Genomic DNA, 15644 nt, shown 5'->3' with positions numbered 1-15644 from the left:
TAATTCCCCCTTCCCAAAAAGGCAATAAAATAAAGGAAGGAATGAAGGTTATGGTATCTTTTTACAAGCTTAATTGTATTGTTTGTTCCCATGCTACTTTATTTATACTACCAATACTTGTTTAATTATCAATGTTATTATCAGAATAATTCTTTACTTAACAGTGTTCAGACATTTTTAAACTCACGTATGAATGATTGGTTTACTCCCCTACATCATATTAATATTAAAACTAGGGTAATACATCAGAGTAAGTTAAAGAGTTTAAAACAGTTACTGCTCTAGTAATTCTCAATGTCACAGTAAGTTAAATTTAGTGTTCGTGGACCAGCGTGTTCAAAATCTTTTTTTTTTGTCCAATTAATCATTTATTTAACCGGAAACTTTAAATACCTCAACAGGTAATTACGTCAGATAGGAAACTTGATGAGTGTGCCTATTTATATCACTTCACTCCAGTTAACTCTTGATTACTACATATTCTTATCCTCGAAAGAAAGGGAAAAGTTTATCCTCTCTTCATCAATATAGCATTTTACAGTAATGGCAAAGAACTATCTTTTTGATAAGAATTTTTAAACAAATCATGCCAAGATAGAATGTTCTTCTTTAAATGACTGTCTTATTTTGTTTTTTGATTTTAGCACAATTGCAAATTGAACTTAAATTTTAAACATTCTATCTAATTGTTATATAAGTTGATTTACATGTAACCTTCGATAAAAATTAGTTTTAAAAATTAATTATGCCGTTATTACGATAAAACCAAGATGACTGCATTGTTTTGTAATTTACTTAAAGTAGTACTTTCAAAATTTCTAATTATATCACCGAAAACGAAGTTTAGGGGAGTATATTGGTTTCACCCTGTCCGTCCGTCTGTCCGTTTGCCTGTAAACAAAAATGTTCCCCTATTGAATTGTTTACTTCTGCATGGATCAGTCTAAGTATTTGTACTTCTGTTGAACATTATGTTGAATATGTTTACCTACATTTTTTAAAAAGATCAAACAAGATTTAATGATTATATAACAATTTTTCATTTTCCTTATCCTATATATTGTACACTTATGTTGAAAAGTAAGGGAGGTAATCCTACCAGATTTTATTAATTGATTAATAGTAAAAAAAATAGTCAAAAGTATATCTATATAAATACATTGATTGGGTATTTTTGTCTTTATTTCTTAACTAAATTTATATTTTATAAGTATTCTTTCAACTCACCATGCAAACTTTTTGTTTGTCAATGATATATTCTTGGGAGCTAATAAGAACATCACAGACAAGTGTGGCATAATTCATTTGTCCCAAAAGGCCATTATCTATGCCATGTTTTAAATGAAGCATGTAAAGATTGATAATCTGTGAAATGGACAGTGGTTTTGGACTAGTTTTTAAACTGTTTAATATAAACTAGAACTTTTTATCATTATAATAAAATAAATTTTATCATCATTAATAAGGAATTTAAATTTTTTTTAAAGTTTAAATTTAATTATTAGTCAATTAAATTGATAAAGTGACTTTAACGGCCATTAAGATTGTAGTGTTTGGCAATTTTATAATTGTTTGTAATATTAAATTCTCCTTGTTACATATTTTTCATGCTAATGATGATAATTTTTGGGAGCGTATTCAAGTTTAACTAGCTCATCAAAGAAAGTCAAAGTTCTGTGCGATAAATTTTCTAATATGGAGTTGCATATACCATAGGAAAATGTGAGGAAAATTTGACACAACTTAATGCATCTATCAAGACTCCGATTAGAAACATATTCGAGGTTGAATCCACATAAGAGCATTGCTTGGCTGTTTTTATATACTGAAAAGGGAGGGTTTATTGTCACTTTGATGTATTTTCTTTAAAACAATTTTAAAATAAAATAAAATCGGATATAGAAATTTGTAAAATTATTACATATGTTATTACAATGAGGTTCTGACATATTAAAAAATTTTCATTGTTAACAAATTTTTTTTTTTTTTTTTTACAATTTTAGATTTTTAAAATAATGCATCACAAACCTTATTTATTTAATTCAATTACCTGTCTTTTTTTTTTAATTAGCCGGGGTTATTAATTATTGCTGGGGTAATAGTCCCATTAGGACAGTTCTAGTTTCTGATCCGTGGAGAATTTTTTATCAAGTCTCATAAACTTTCCATGTCTATAAATAAATTCAATGAAATCGAAACTTAAAAACGATTGGATGAAGCTAAGCGTTAAAGATCAAACCCAAAAGTAGTTTTAATGCCTATAGCCGTTACTCTAAGGTCATGGTCACAAAATTCATTGTCATCAATGAAGACTTGCGCCATGCATTTGTTTAAAATTCTACAGTATACCTGTAAACGTTGTAAAGCTGCTTTTTCTATCTGCTACTTCGTTTCAAACATAAACAATACCTAGCATTTTACAGTTATTTTAGGTCGAAACCAGGAATTTCTTTTCAACATTCAATAATAAAACCTGTTTGTAAATGTAAACAAAGACATAAAACGAGCATTGCTTATATAACTTAAGATTGTGAATTCTGTATCCCGCTTATAAATCAATGACTAACACTCAATTTTGGTTGCCATTTAGAATTGCCTTACTAAAGCATTGTAAACATTAAAACGGAAGCATAAATTGTGCCCCCTTATTGAGACTGGAAAGTCAACAAATATAATTAGCAACCAGATATACTAAAAATTTTAAGATATGATATGTTTAACCATAAACAATTATTTAGTAAAGAAAAAATGCAGGTATTTTACCTTTTAAATATTAGTATCTTACTATATATTGATTAACGCTTTCTTCTAAAGAACATTATTACAGTCTAAAAATGACCAGACCAACGAGATCTCTTAATTGCTTTTTCAATTTTCATTATCAAAAGCTATGAAATTTATAACTATCTAGCATAAAACTCCGTTAATACGTCTGTGTATAACATCACCTGATACATTAAATGCTTTGTTGTCTGTTCTCGGAAAAATCTTGAAAAGTTTTTTGTCAAGAAAAACTTTTGGAGCTTAGGTCGTCTCTTTTAAAACGACTCGTAAAAAACTGAATAACTTAAGCTAAAATGTGTACACCCACGATAAAGGAAAAGGAGAAAAATGTGAAATGTGGCGATAACGAACAGTGTTCTAAATTAAAAGTCCAAAGTAGAGCAAACACATACCTCTACAAAAATTAAATGCAGGATCAGGTGCCCTGGAGGTAACACCCGCCGTCTGCTCTCTGTTGTAATCGGAAAAACGGAAAAATTCGTAGGTAATTCGTTAAAAAAAATGCCTAACAGTAAGTATGAAAAAAAGTCAGTCAGCATTCACCTAGCGGATGATTTTAATTGCTGACAAGGTCGTTGCATCGACCATAGAACTTGAGCAGTATTTTTTAGAATTTATTTCGCTGCAAAAACCTACTAGTATGATAAGTCTGCATGTAACTTAAACTTTTATGGTAAATAAGTTTTGTAATAATCATTAATTTTTGTCAAAAGAAAGATTTCTCTTATAAAGAGTATATAGCAAATCAATAATTGTACAGAACGACAATAATTCAATTTTGCTCCAATTAAGGTTTTTTAAGGGCTTTTCCAACAAAAATAGAGCTAAAAGAAATTTAAAAACCATGTGGGTTTTTTTTGCCAATTTAGTAGAAAATAACGTTTTTCTTAAAAAAAATTTCAACTGAAAATTTCAACGAGAAAAGATCTCGTAATAACGAGAAAAGATCTCGTTATTACGAGTTAATTATCTCGTTATTACGAGAAAAGATCTCGTTATTATGAGTTAATTATCTCGTTATTACGAGAAAAGATCTCGTAAAAACGAGAAAAGATCTCGTTATTACGAGTTAATTTTCTCGTTATTACGAGAAAAGATATCGTTATTACTATAAAAGATCTATATAAAATAGTGCATTTCTGAAAAGAATTCGACTGGATCGCCATTTCAGTCTATCTTTTTCATTCCAGAAACATTGATTCAATTTTGATTCATATTTAAAAATAACAACGATCATTATTCATTAATTTGATTGGATTTGACATTTTATCCTATCTGAATAAAAGGAAAGAACTTCATGTAATTTTACTATTCAACTTATATATATATTATAATCCCACTCCGAAGTAAATACCAGGTAGTCCTATAAAAAAACCAATTCTATTAGTTACAGATATCTTTATAAGTGACTATATAGTTTCAGTCATGGATATGGATATACAGGATTTACCGAATTTGTTTTTATATGTTCATACACAACCTACATGTATATTGAATATAATTGATTTTGTATAATAACATATTGGAGTCTGAAAACAAATTACACGTATCCTTCTTAATTATTGATAAATAGTTCAATATGAATTTACTAATCAATCTGCTTTGCTACTTCTTCTGAAATTTCTTTAAAACTGCTTGGTCCGATTTTATATCAAATTATGCGTACGCTTTTGAACGATGATTATGCTAAGTATGTGTATATCAATAGACATTGCAGTAGTTCATACACTTTACATAAAAAGAATAGAATAATGATTCGTGCCATTTTAAATAGATCTTTTCTCGTAATAACGAGATAATTAATTCGTAATAACGAGATCTTTTCTCGTAATTACGAGAAAATTATCCCGTAATAACGAGATCTTTTCTCGCAATAACGAGATCTTTTCTCGTAATAACGAAATCTTTTCTCGTAATTACGAGATCTTTTCTCGTAATAACGAGATAATTAACTCCGTTATAACGAGATCTTTTCTCGTAATTACGAGATAATTAACTCGTAATAACGAGATCTTTTCTCGTAATTACGAGATAAAGATATTTTTTTAAATGGCCCTATTCGTCTTTCGTAGTATCTTAAAGTCATATGAAAAAAGTTCACACCGTTATAGTCTGTCCCAAGTTATTGCTTCCATCGCTTTTTGGTGATTTTTAATAAAATAACATACCTAAGAAAGAAATACAGTTGAAATCGTTAAAAGGGAATATATCCAAGATATCTTCATTGAACAATTATCCCTTTTTCACTCATCAAATTTCACAGGAACGAAAACAATTTTCTTACGGAGATCACAGGGGCATCGTATCCGCTCTACACTCTATGACATACGTGTATATAAATAATACTCAAGGAAAGAATCGAAAGTAGGACACGATTTGTAAACAAAGTCAAAAAACAACTTATTTGACAAAAGTTACGCAAATCCTCCCACGCAATGTTGCAAATATTGTCAAAAAACACGTTCATATTGAAATATTCCTAATAAACTCGGTAAAAAGCGTTTTTATCCCACTAAAACCGCTGTCTGCTGCAGAAACTCAATCTCTTCGCCCAGGAAAAGATAACTCTGTAGATCTGCCATCCGAAATTAAATCATTAGATCTGCAGATGTATAGGAATAGACTATTTAGTAATTTTAGAATGAACAATTAATGATGATGAAAAAGTGTTGGAACACTATTTAATTTAAATATTTTTTTTTCTTCTCTAAAATGTTAATGAAAAACCACGTTGGTGTTGACATATAATTTTTTAAAATTATTTGTTTATTCAATAATTAAAATACTCATAATTCATTTATTGTCTTTGCAACCCATTCCTTCAAAATTAATTGTCGTTGCCTAAGAATTTCAGCATTGTTTTAAATGTCAATATGAAATTACTAGTATATTTACATTTCTACAAAAGATTAAATGATAGGAAATATATATTTGTTTTTAAACAATTGCATATTAAATTACGCTAATTAAAGTACATGCCAAATATATCGGAACGAATGTTATTATGCTTACAGTACGGTAGTTACATAAGACGAAAATTTTCCCAGACATTTTACAGTTTACGCAGAAATTTTTACTATCATTACTGAACATAATAGAGAGAGAAAGTACAGAGTTATCTTTTCTTGGGCGAAGAGATTGATTGTCTGCAGCAGACAGTGCAGATAAAAACTATTTTTACCGAGTTTATTAGGAATATTTCAATATGAACGTGTTTTTTGACAATATTTGCAACATTGTGTGGGAGGATTTGCGTAACTTTTGTCAAATTAGATGTTTTTTGACTTTGTTTACAAATCGTGTCCTACTTCCGATTCTTCCCTTGTGTATTCTTTATATATATCATAGGGTGTAGAGCGGATACGATGTCCCTGTGCGGAGATTTAAAATGAAAGATGTTTACATCTTTTCTTCATTCGGAAGTACTCGGGATACCTCGCGCAATTTTTCAACGTTATCATCCGGGGTTATTAATGGCTGATGCAATGTACAATCTCCGTAGACTTTCAATTTTGGGATGTGTATTGAAACCTTAAGCGGTAGAGGGGGCGTTTCAAAACAGATAATCTAGACATTTTTCATATTAGTGGATGAACGTAGTTTGAGCACAGAGGTATTTATTATCATTGAAATATCAAGCAAAAAACTCGGGACAAAGTATAGGCAGATTGTTTTCAAAACTGACACACCAAGAAATTGAATGGTCACGATAAGAGAATAGAACTAGATACGATCTCGTTACGAGTAACGAGTAGGTCTTCCGTTCAATTTTTAAACGATACGATTAAGATATCAATGAAATTTCAGAATTCCCCCTAAACCACTCCCTTTTAGATAATGCATACGATTGTCAATATCCCTTGAAATGTTTAACAAAGAGTTTTGCTTTTTCACATACAGCACATTAAAGATTTAAGATTTTAGTCCCCTATAATCCCTAATTACCTCATCAATTGGTTTGGCAATGAGTTTTACAAACTGATATTGCAACGACCAACAACTTTGTTTCCGTAATGCATTACAAAATCTTAATCGTTTTTAAGGTATGTGTAATAGATTTTACGAGTGTCTTGGCCCCTAATTTAAGGAGCCAGCCCCTTTTTCTTGAGTTCATTCGAAACATCTCACGGATACTAACATTTTTTGTTCTTACACTTATCTAGAATTGTTGTTCATTTTTGAGATACAAATGATTGAATAGTTTACGGGCGCGTTAAACAACATAATAGTGCACAACTTCAAACTATAGACTGCCTATCCTGAAAATTTCATAGTCATATCTCTGATAGTTTCTGAGATCAGCTCTGCACAAAATAGGTCGTAAAAATGTACAAAATGGCCGATTAATCCGTACTGGAAGTGACGACAGGAAAAATCTCAAAAATATATTAAGTTTACATCAAGTCCCATCTTCTGTGAAAAAATAGTTGAAATCGGTTGAACAGTTTACGAGAAATCTCGTGCACAAAATTTGGAGAAAAAAAATAATAAGAAACAGTACGAAAACTATAAGGTCTTCCGTTTCCAACGGAAGACCTTATAGTTTTCGTACTGTTTCTTATTATTTTTTTATTACAAATGTTTCTGATAATGAGAGTGTTTTTTTATTTCAGTTAAATTTCTACATTTACCCAAAACGAAATATCAAATACAGAAGAAAAACAGGAAGCTACGGAAAGAACTAGTCATAGTCCGTCGTCAGTACCGAGAGAATGTGTACAAAGTAGTAGAAAGTTTCATGAGACAATGCAATGAAACAAAGTATGACATTACTCCCAGCTATGGAAAACTGAAGGAGCTGATCAAATCCTCGACCAGTGACGAGGTTCTGGAGGGATGCAGGGTCCCCGAACACAAACACTCCGTACTGAACAAGAACATTTACTGCTGTAAGTGTAATCGTAGTACAAGTGAGAAATGAGGCATTTTTTTATTAGAGTTAGATACAGTTCAGTGACGAAAATGTTATCAAATCCATACGTTGTAAAAAGAATGATCGGTGTTGAAAATTTTCAAGATTTCTTTAACTATCATATTCCATTTTATGTTTATGTTATATCTTGTTTTTCTCAAATCTATAAAACACGGGGGGAGAAATTAGACCTTCAGGATAGTGGCTGTTTGATTTAACTAGTCACTACCATAAGTTTTCCTTCTTTATTTTCAATTCAATTTGTATATATTTTATTATAAAAGGATTACTACTATAGTTTAGTAGACTTTAGAGTCCCATCACACTTTGGAGTCCTACATATATAAGCTAAAAATTGATTTTCAAGCCTTAGATATTACTTTACGTCTTTGGTTTAACAGAGATGAATATTAAGTATTAAATTAAAAGCTGTAGAGAAATTTATGAAAGTTTAACATTTTGTGTGAGTTTCTTTTGTTCTAGTTGTAATTTGGATTCCTATCGATAATTATCTGTTGAAAATCCACACTAAGTATCTTAAATAATCACTATAACCAAGCTTATATAGCGTTAACTGCCCTAAACCAGGTATATTATTTTACCTTTGATAGCTATAAAATCATGTTTTTAAATATAATGTATTGATGGAAGGGATAAGTAGAATAATAAACTTTATAAAGCATTTTTAATGTTTTGTATTTTTTAGATAACTAGACGTTGACCCGTGCGTGCACGGGTTGACATTGCATATCGGACATGTACGAAATAAGTACATCGACACACCTTATTATTGACATTAACATAACAAAGCTATAAGCCTAAAATAATGTTATTTATTTCACTACACTTTCCTTAGTTTGAATAATCTAACTGTGTCTCGGGAGGGCCCTCCCACAGTTAGAATGCCTACCTTATACCTGTAATGTAGCAGAAAATTGCAGAATCGCTCCGGAACGATTTTGGAAAAAGATAATGAAGTTGCCTTGAAAATAACAGTCAAATTCATCACAACAAATCTTTTTGAGACTGCAAATACCTTTCAACTACAAATTTTAATCCACAGAATGGAAGAATTCAACACCTTTTCACCAACGTACACGTATTTTTTTGGTAAAACTGGGTCCGTAGGACATTATTCATTTTTACGATAAAACATATTCTATCTTCACTCTCCTAACAAATATAATGTGAATTTTTTTAATGTAATCAAATATTTTTTGTCATCACGAAGAAAAAAGTAAGTACTTACATGTAGTTGAAATGTGTATTTGTTAATTTATACTTTCTCTCATAAGAAATCATTAATATTATATGAACAGAATATATAGCAAAAGTCCAATGAAAATTTACCCGTATTTGTTTTATCATGCAGATGTAAGATGAAGCCCAAAATTGTAAAGTCCAAAAAATCCAGGTGATTTCCGGGATTTTTTGAGTAATTTTTGCTGATTATTAATTAGCGAAGCTTAATTGAGAAAAAATAGAAACAAATTGGTAATCTTCAAGTACCAATGATGTTTAAAATATATAAAACAAAAGACAGTATTCTTCCAATTTCTCGGTATTAAAGACCAAAAATCCGAGTCTATTATTTTAATATAGTAGTATAGATAAGTTAAATACGGATGCATCATGTTACATGCATACTTTGCATTAATTGCATTATGAAAAATTGAAAAAGTAAGAATTAAGCAATACTATTTTACAACATTCGTCCCTTTGTAACTTTGTTTTTTTTATAAAATATTTTAAAAAAGTAAACATCATTTAGATATATCAAAATAAGATATCGTTTCATTCAACTTTTAGTTTCCACCGATAACATCTATGATGCTGTTGCCGCACGCTACAGTCAGTGTACGGGAGCATTAGGCCTCCGGCAGACGTGTGCAGAGCTTGCAGGCTATGTCGCTATACCAAAAAGGATAAAATGCAAGAAGATACAGACCTCAAAGACTCAAAGCCATTTATAAAAATCGAACTTTAAGATGACGTTTGAAACAATGACCGTTCCAATGACAATTACAATGACATTGAACGACTTACTACTTCTCTGTGGTTTTTTAAATACTAATATTTGCAAAAAAATTTGAGGATTCTACATCAAAAGGAATTTAAAAGACATTACCTTTTATGTTGACCTTTCCAATGTTATCTTACTTTAAAAATTTATGATATCTTTTTAGATGTTACAGAAATGCACAAAGCGGAAATTGCTGCTGAAAACGAAGAACTTAAACATTACATACAATGTTATGACCATATGTTCGAGCGAGCACACAGAAAACTGAGCAACCTTCGACAGGAATACGAAGAATCAAAGCAGTATCTGCCACCCAAACGATATCCACTTCTGAAAGAAATGGTCAAAACTGTGATCAGGGACAAGAAACTGATGCCTGACGGATTTGATAACAAAGCTTCCATTGAATGAAAACTTGTAAAATGGGTATAACCAATTGTTTTTTTGGTGTTTTTTTTTTACAAATTGCAGATTTTTAAAGTTGAAATCTCACTGTTTAGAGCTCATATTTTCTTGCAAACTGATTTTTTAAACTGCAGGGTAACTCTTGAAGCATTTTGATAAGACAGTGTTTTTAACCGTGCTATGGCAAGCCTTGACTTTCCAAAAAAAATATGACCACAGTCAAACCTTCCATTATCTAAAAAAATGGCTGACATTGGGATTTATTATTATAATTAACTTTATATGTACAATATGTTGCGTTCTTTTCTGTTTCTAACGCATCCACTTCTATTAATCTGATGTCCTCGTTTTTCATCCTTTCGACACTCTATTATTATCTTTGTTTTGTAAACAAAGGTCGAGTCTTGTTTGCGTTTAAATAATAGGAGTCATATTTTTAAAACGTTCTTTGAAATCCTGTGGGTTGTTTTGTGTTGTTTTTAAAGTAATTCATAAAACAAATAAAACAATATATGTTGTTTATCATAAATCTTATCTTATTTCTTATCTTATTTCTTATCTCTTCTTGCAGGCAGAGGAAGAGTTAAACGTTTTTGCAAATTATTTTGTTGATAAAGTCTAAAATAGGCATGTGGCATAGCAAATGTTTGTCATACGCAGTTTGGGGTAGAAAATCTGACATGTGAATAGATACGTATTATCGTTTCAGGAGAAAAGAGGGAAATGGTAATTTGTTTTATTGAAACATGTTTGGTGTTTCATTCAATCTAATGCATGATATTAACACTGATAAAAAAAAAAGCCTTAATGGATAAGTGCCAAAATTATATCCCCGTCTAAAAATCCTGCAATACGGTATACGGACACCTTAAAGTGACACAGTCGTTTAACAGATAGCAGCGATTCAACTTTTGTATAACCCATGATCATGAATAAATGAAAGAGACTTATCATCCACAAAACAAAACAAAAAAAAACCCTGGCAGCCATTAAGGCTCTCATATTTTTTAATGGTTGTATCGAATGTGCAGATTTCTTGGTATTGAATATACATTATGTACTCTTAAAGGATCGTAGATTAAGGAACCCTACATATCAATAAAATATAGCGCTAAAGCTTGACAGTTTTTATGTACATAGTAAATTTGTTTTTGGTAACAACTTAAATGTACCTTGTACTTTCGAGGTTATCTCCTGGTGTTGTACAATTCCAACATTAATAAAAAGGAAAAATGTTACTCTCTAAAATCCTGAAAATCCTAAACCGGGGAGGGGGGGGGGAGAGAGAAAAAAGTTACTTTTAACTTCAGTGAACTTATTTTCAATTGAAATTTTAACATGGTCCAATAAAAGTTGGGGGGGGCAACTCCATCTTAATTCAATATTTTATATGTAAATTTAAAAAAAATCTTTGCTGCCCAAAAAAGGGGGGGGGGGCTGATGCTATCTGCATAACTATTATCTAAACCTTAAAGTGGTATTTATTTGTTTTAGCTCACCTGAGCTGAAAGCTCAAGTGAGTTTTTCTGATCACTATCAATCCGGCGTCCGTCTGTCTGTCCGTGCTCTGCCCGTCTGCCCGTCTGTCTGTCCGTAAATGTTTTACATTTTCGACTTCTTCTCCAAACCAACTAACTAAGTTAATTTCAACAAAAGTCGGCACAAAGCATCCTTAGGTAAAGATGATTCAAGTTTGTTAAAATGAAGGGCCATGTCTTCTTTCAAAGGGAGATAATTAAAAAATCATTGAAAATTTGTTGGTATTTTCAAAAACATTGTTCTCAAAAGCCATTTGAGCAGAAAAGCTGAAACTTGTTTGGAAGCATCCTCAGGTAGTGTAGTTTGAAGTGTTTTCAAATCATAATCTTTATGGCTAGGGTGGGGCCACAATGGGGGGGGGGGGTGGTTGAATTTTTACATGGGAATATATAGAGAAAATCTTTAAAAATCTTTTTCTCTGAAACTGATCAGCCAGAAAAGATGTAACTTATGTGGACATTCCTCAGGTAATGTAGGTTGAAGTTGGTTAAATCATGATCTCCATGGGTAGGTAGGGGACACAATTGGGGGGTGGGGGTGGATAATTTTTACATAGAAATATAGAGAAAATATTTAAAAATCTTTTTCTCTGAAACTGATCAGCTAGAAAAGCTGAAACTTGTGTGGAGGCATCCTCAGGTAGTGTAAATTCAAGTTTGTTCAATAATGATCCCCAGGGTAGGATGGGGCCACAATGGGTGGTTGAATTTTTACATAGAAATATATAGAGTAAATCTTGAAAAATCTTCTCTGAAATTGATCAGCTAGAAAAGCTGTAACTTGTGTGGAAGCATCTTTAGATAGTGTAAATTCAAGTTAAGTTGTTCAAATCATGATCCCCAGTGGTAGGGTAGAGTGTTTTTAATCTTCTTAGAGACCAATTGTTCAGAAAAACTCAAACTTGTATGAAAGCAACTTCGTTGGGGTAGATTTAAGTTTGATAAAATCATGATCCCCAGGGGTAGGGTGAGGCCCAGTGGGAGGTTAAATTTTCACATCGGAATATATAGAAATTTTTTTAAAGAATATTCTTCTCAAAAACCGATCGGGCAGAAAAGCTGTAACTTTTATGGAAGCGTCCTCAGGTATGAAAGATTCAAGTTTGTTTAAATCATGATACTGGGAGTAGGGTGGGGCCACAATTGAGGGGGGGGGGGGTTCAAACTTTTTTCATAGAAATATACAGGGAAATATCTTTATAAACATGCCTAAAAAGTCAGTTCAGATTGTGTAGATTAAAATTTGTCAAATCATATTCTTTAGAACTAGGGTTGGGCCACAAGGGGGGAGGGGGGGGGTTCCAATTTTACAAAGGAAAACATAAAACTATCCACAAAAACTCAAATGTTATTATATTTGGTTTTACTTATATGCACCCATTTTTTAATTATTGTTGATTCTTTAAAAATTGTTTAGAATCTGGCCCCTGGACAATTCTTTGGCTTCACAATGGGTTCAAAGTTTGATGTAGGTTTATAATTCATGTATAAACAGTTGTTTAAGTCTGATCATTTTCTCTAGAACTGCAATGCTCAATGTAAAATATGTGTGTAAAATAATCCTTTTACAAAGGAGTTCAATGACAAACATAAGAAAAAATGCAGGGTCTTTTTATATACAGGATCTAATATGTATTACGGTGCGACCGTTGGGGCGAGCGCGGCATGTGATAAAATAATGAATTATAATAAAACAATAAAAATAAAAGTAGTGACGTAAAGTAAATGAATTTGAATGCAGAATAAAATAAACATGCCTATTTTTTCCAGTAAATTTTCATTATTCATAAGATTTTGTTATCTATTGATGTATAGAATTTATCTCGGATAAATTTAAATGTTGTTGAATAATAAAGATTTTAACATAATGTACAAATTTACGTATAAAAAAAATTGCTGATCATAGAAGGAAAATGGATCCCCCGGGAGCATGTAATAAACGGAAGTGAAAATAAAGACACTATTGACCAGCTAAAGAGCTATAGGCATACTACGCACTCCCAATTCTTCACCCGGATTAGAATTTTCCTGATTTTGAGAATTTTTTTCTTTTTGCTTGCGAAGAATTTTTGAATGATGTTGCCACGCCCCCCTTTTAAAAAAAACATTCCTGGAAATTACCGTAAATATAGTGAATAAAATAAATGTGAGCATTCATTCAAATAAGAGCAAGTTACAGCTGTTTCCTATCTTTGAAGAAATGTCCCCATTCGTTAGCTCTGTAAGATTTTGAGAAGATTTTGGTATTTATTTTTCTGCAGATTTACAATAACTACTTAGAGTAATGTCCCCTTATTGTGACGTCATAGTTCACGTCGGTCAAGTGTCGTCTGTCTATTTGAAAACACCCTAAAAAAAAATAACTCCGCGAAATATACTGTTTTGTTTACTTAAAAGCATTATGTTCTTGAAATTACATAATTTATATGTTTCTCAAAAGTTTTACTTTGATTCTCGCGAGATGGTATCAAGTCTAGAGAGATCGTCCGGCATTGAGGAATTGCATTGTGGGTCGAAATTTACTGACGCCGAAAAATTCGGTCGGATCAATGTGTAAGAAAGCCATTGTGACGTCATTCGAAAGGACGATAGCTCCGTTATTCTTATGTAATGGAATTTGCGTTGTGTCGGCAGTATATTTACAATATGCATGTACACAGTCTTTTATCTTGTTCTCGTGAGAGTGGGAAATGGGAAACCATAATTACAGGGTACTACTGGGACGATTAAAACAATGCATTACTGGTCCGATTTACTGACGCCAAAAAAATCCGTTGAATGAATGTGCAACTAGTCCGAATTTTCTATTCACACACGCCTTGCCGGTAGAGCTCGCTTCGCGCCGGCGCTATTATATGACATTGTTAAGATATTTTGTATATGAGTCTAGATCTTAAAGCTAATTTTAATATGTTTTACGGTGCGACCGTTGGGGCGAGCACAGCATGTGATCAAACAATGAATTATAATAAATTAATAAAATAAAATTAACAACGTGAAATTTGAATGCCAAAAAATAAAACATACCTATTTTTCAGTAAATTTTCATTATTCATAGTTTATAAGATTTGTTATAATTTATTTATTTATATGTAGAACAATAGTTTAATCTCAGATACAATGTTGTTAAATAATAAAGATTTTAATAATTATATAAATATTCATTGCACTGCATCTCCTCTTTTAAAGTGATTGTGGTTATGATTGATTGATTTCCCCCTTTTTTTTTGCAGTTGACATTTTTTCTTAAACTTACATATAAAACTTGACTCATCATAGAGCCCCCCCCCCCCCCCCCCCATGCTAAATTTTTTTCATTTTTGTCAATTTATACATAGAAAATCGACTTACCATGGATTTGCCCCTCCACTTAAAAAAAAATAATTAATGTTTAATTTTATTTTTAATTTACGCTTAAAAATATTTGCTTATCATGTTAAAAGAACATGGTGGTGTCCCCCCCCCCCCCCCCCCCCCCGCATGTAATAAATGGAAGTGAAAATAAAGAAACCATTGAACTGCTAAAGAGCTGAAGGATTAGAATTTTCATGATTTATTTTTCTTTTTGCTTGCAAAGATTTTTTGGATGAGGCTGCCATCCACCCACCCACCCCCTTTTAAAAAAGGCGCTGCTACGTATAACGTTACGTTTCAGGAAATTATTTGTGAGCATTCATCCAAATTAGTGCAATTTACAACTGTTTCCTGTATCTGAAGAAATGTCCTTATTCGTCAGCTGTTCTTTATCTTAGCCTTTGCAAGATTTTAAGAGGATTTTGGTCATTTCAGCAGATTTACAATAACTTCAATTAGAATAATTTCCCCTTATCAGTGCTTATTGTGACGTCAAAGCTGACGTTGGTTAAGTGTCGTCTTACTCTTTAAAACTCCCCTGAGAAATAACAGTATGCGAAGTATACTGTTTTATTTACTTAAAAAGCATGATGTTCTTAAAATTACACATCTGATAAGCTTTTCAAAG

The sequence above is a fragment of the Magallana gigas genome, chromosome 7 (genome assembly GCF_963853765.1).
Source record: "Magallana gigas chromosome 7, xbMagGiga1.1, whole genome shotgun sequence".
NCBI lineage: Eukaryota > Metazoa > Mollusca > Bivalvia > Ostreida > Ostreidae > Magallana > Magallana gigas.
This window is presented reverse-complemented; position numbering follows the sequence as displayed.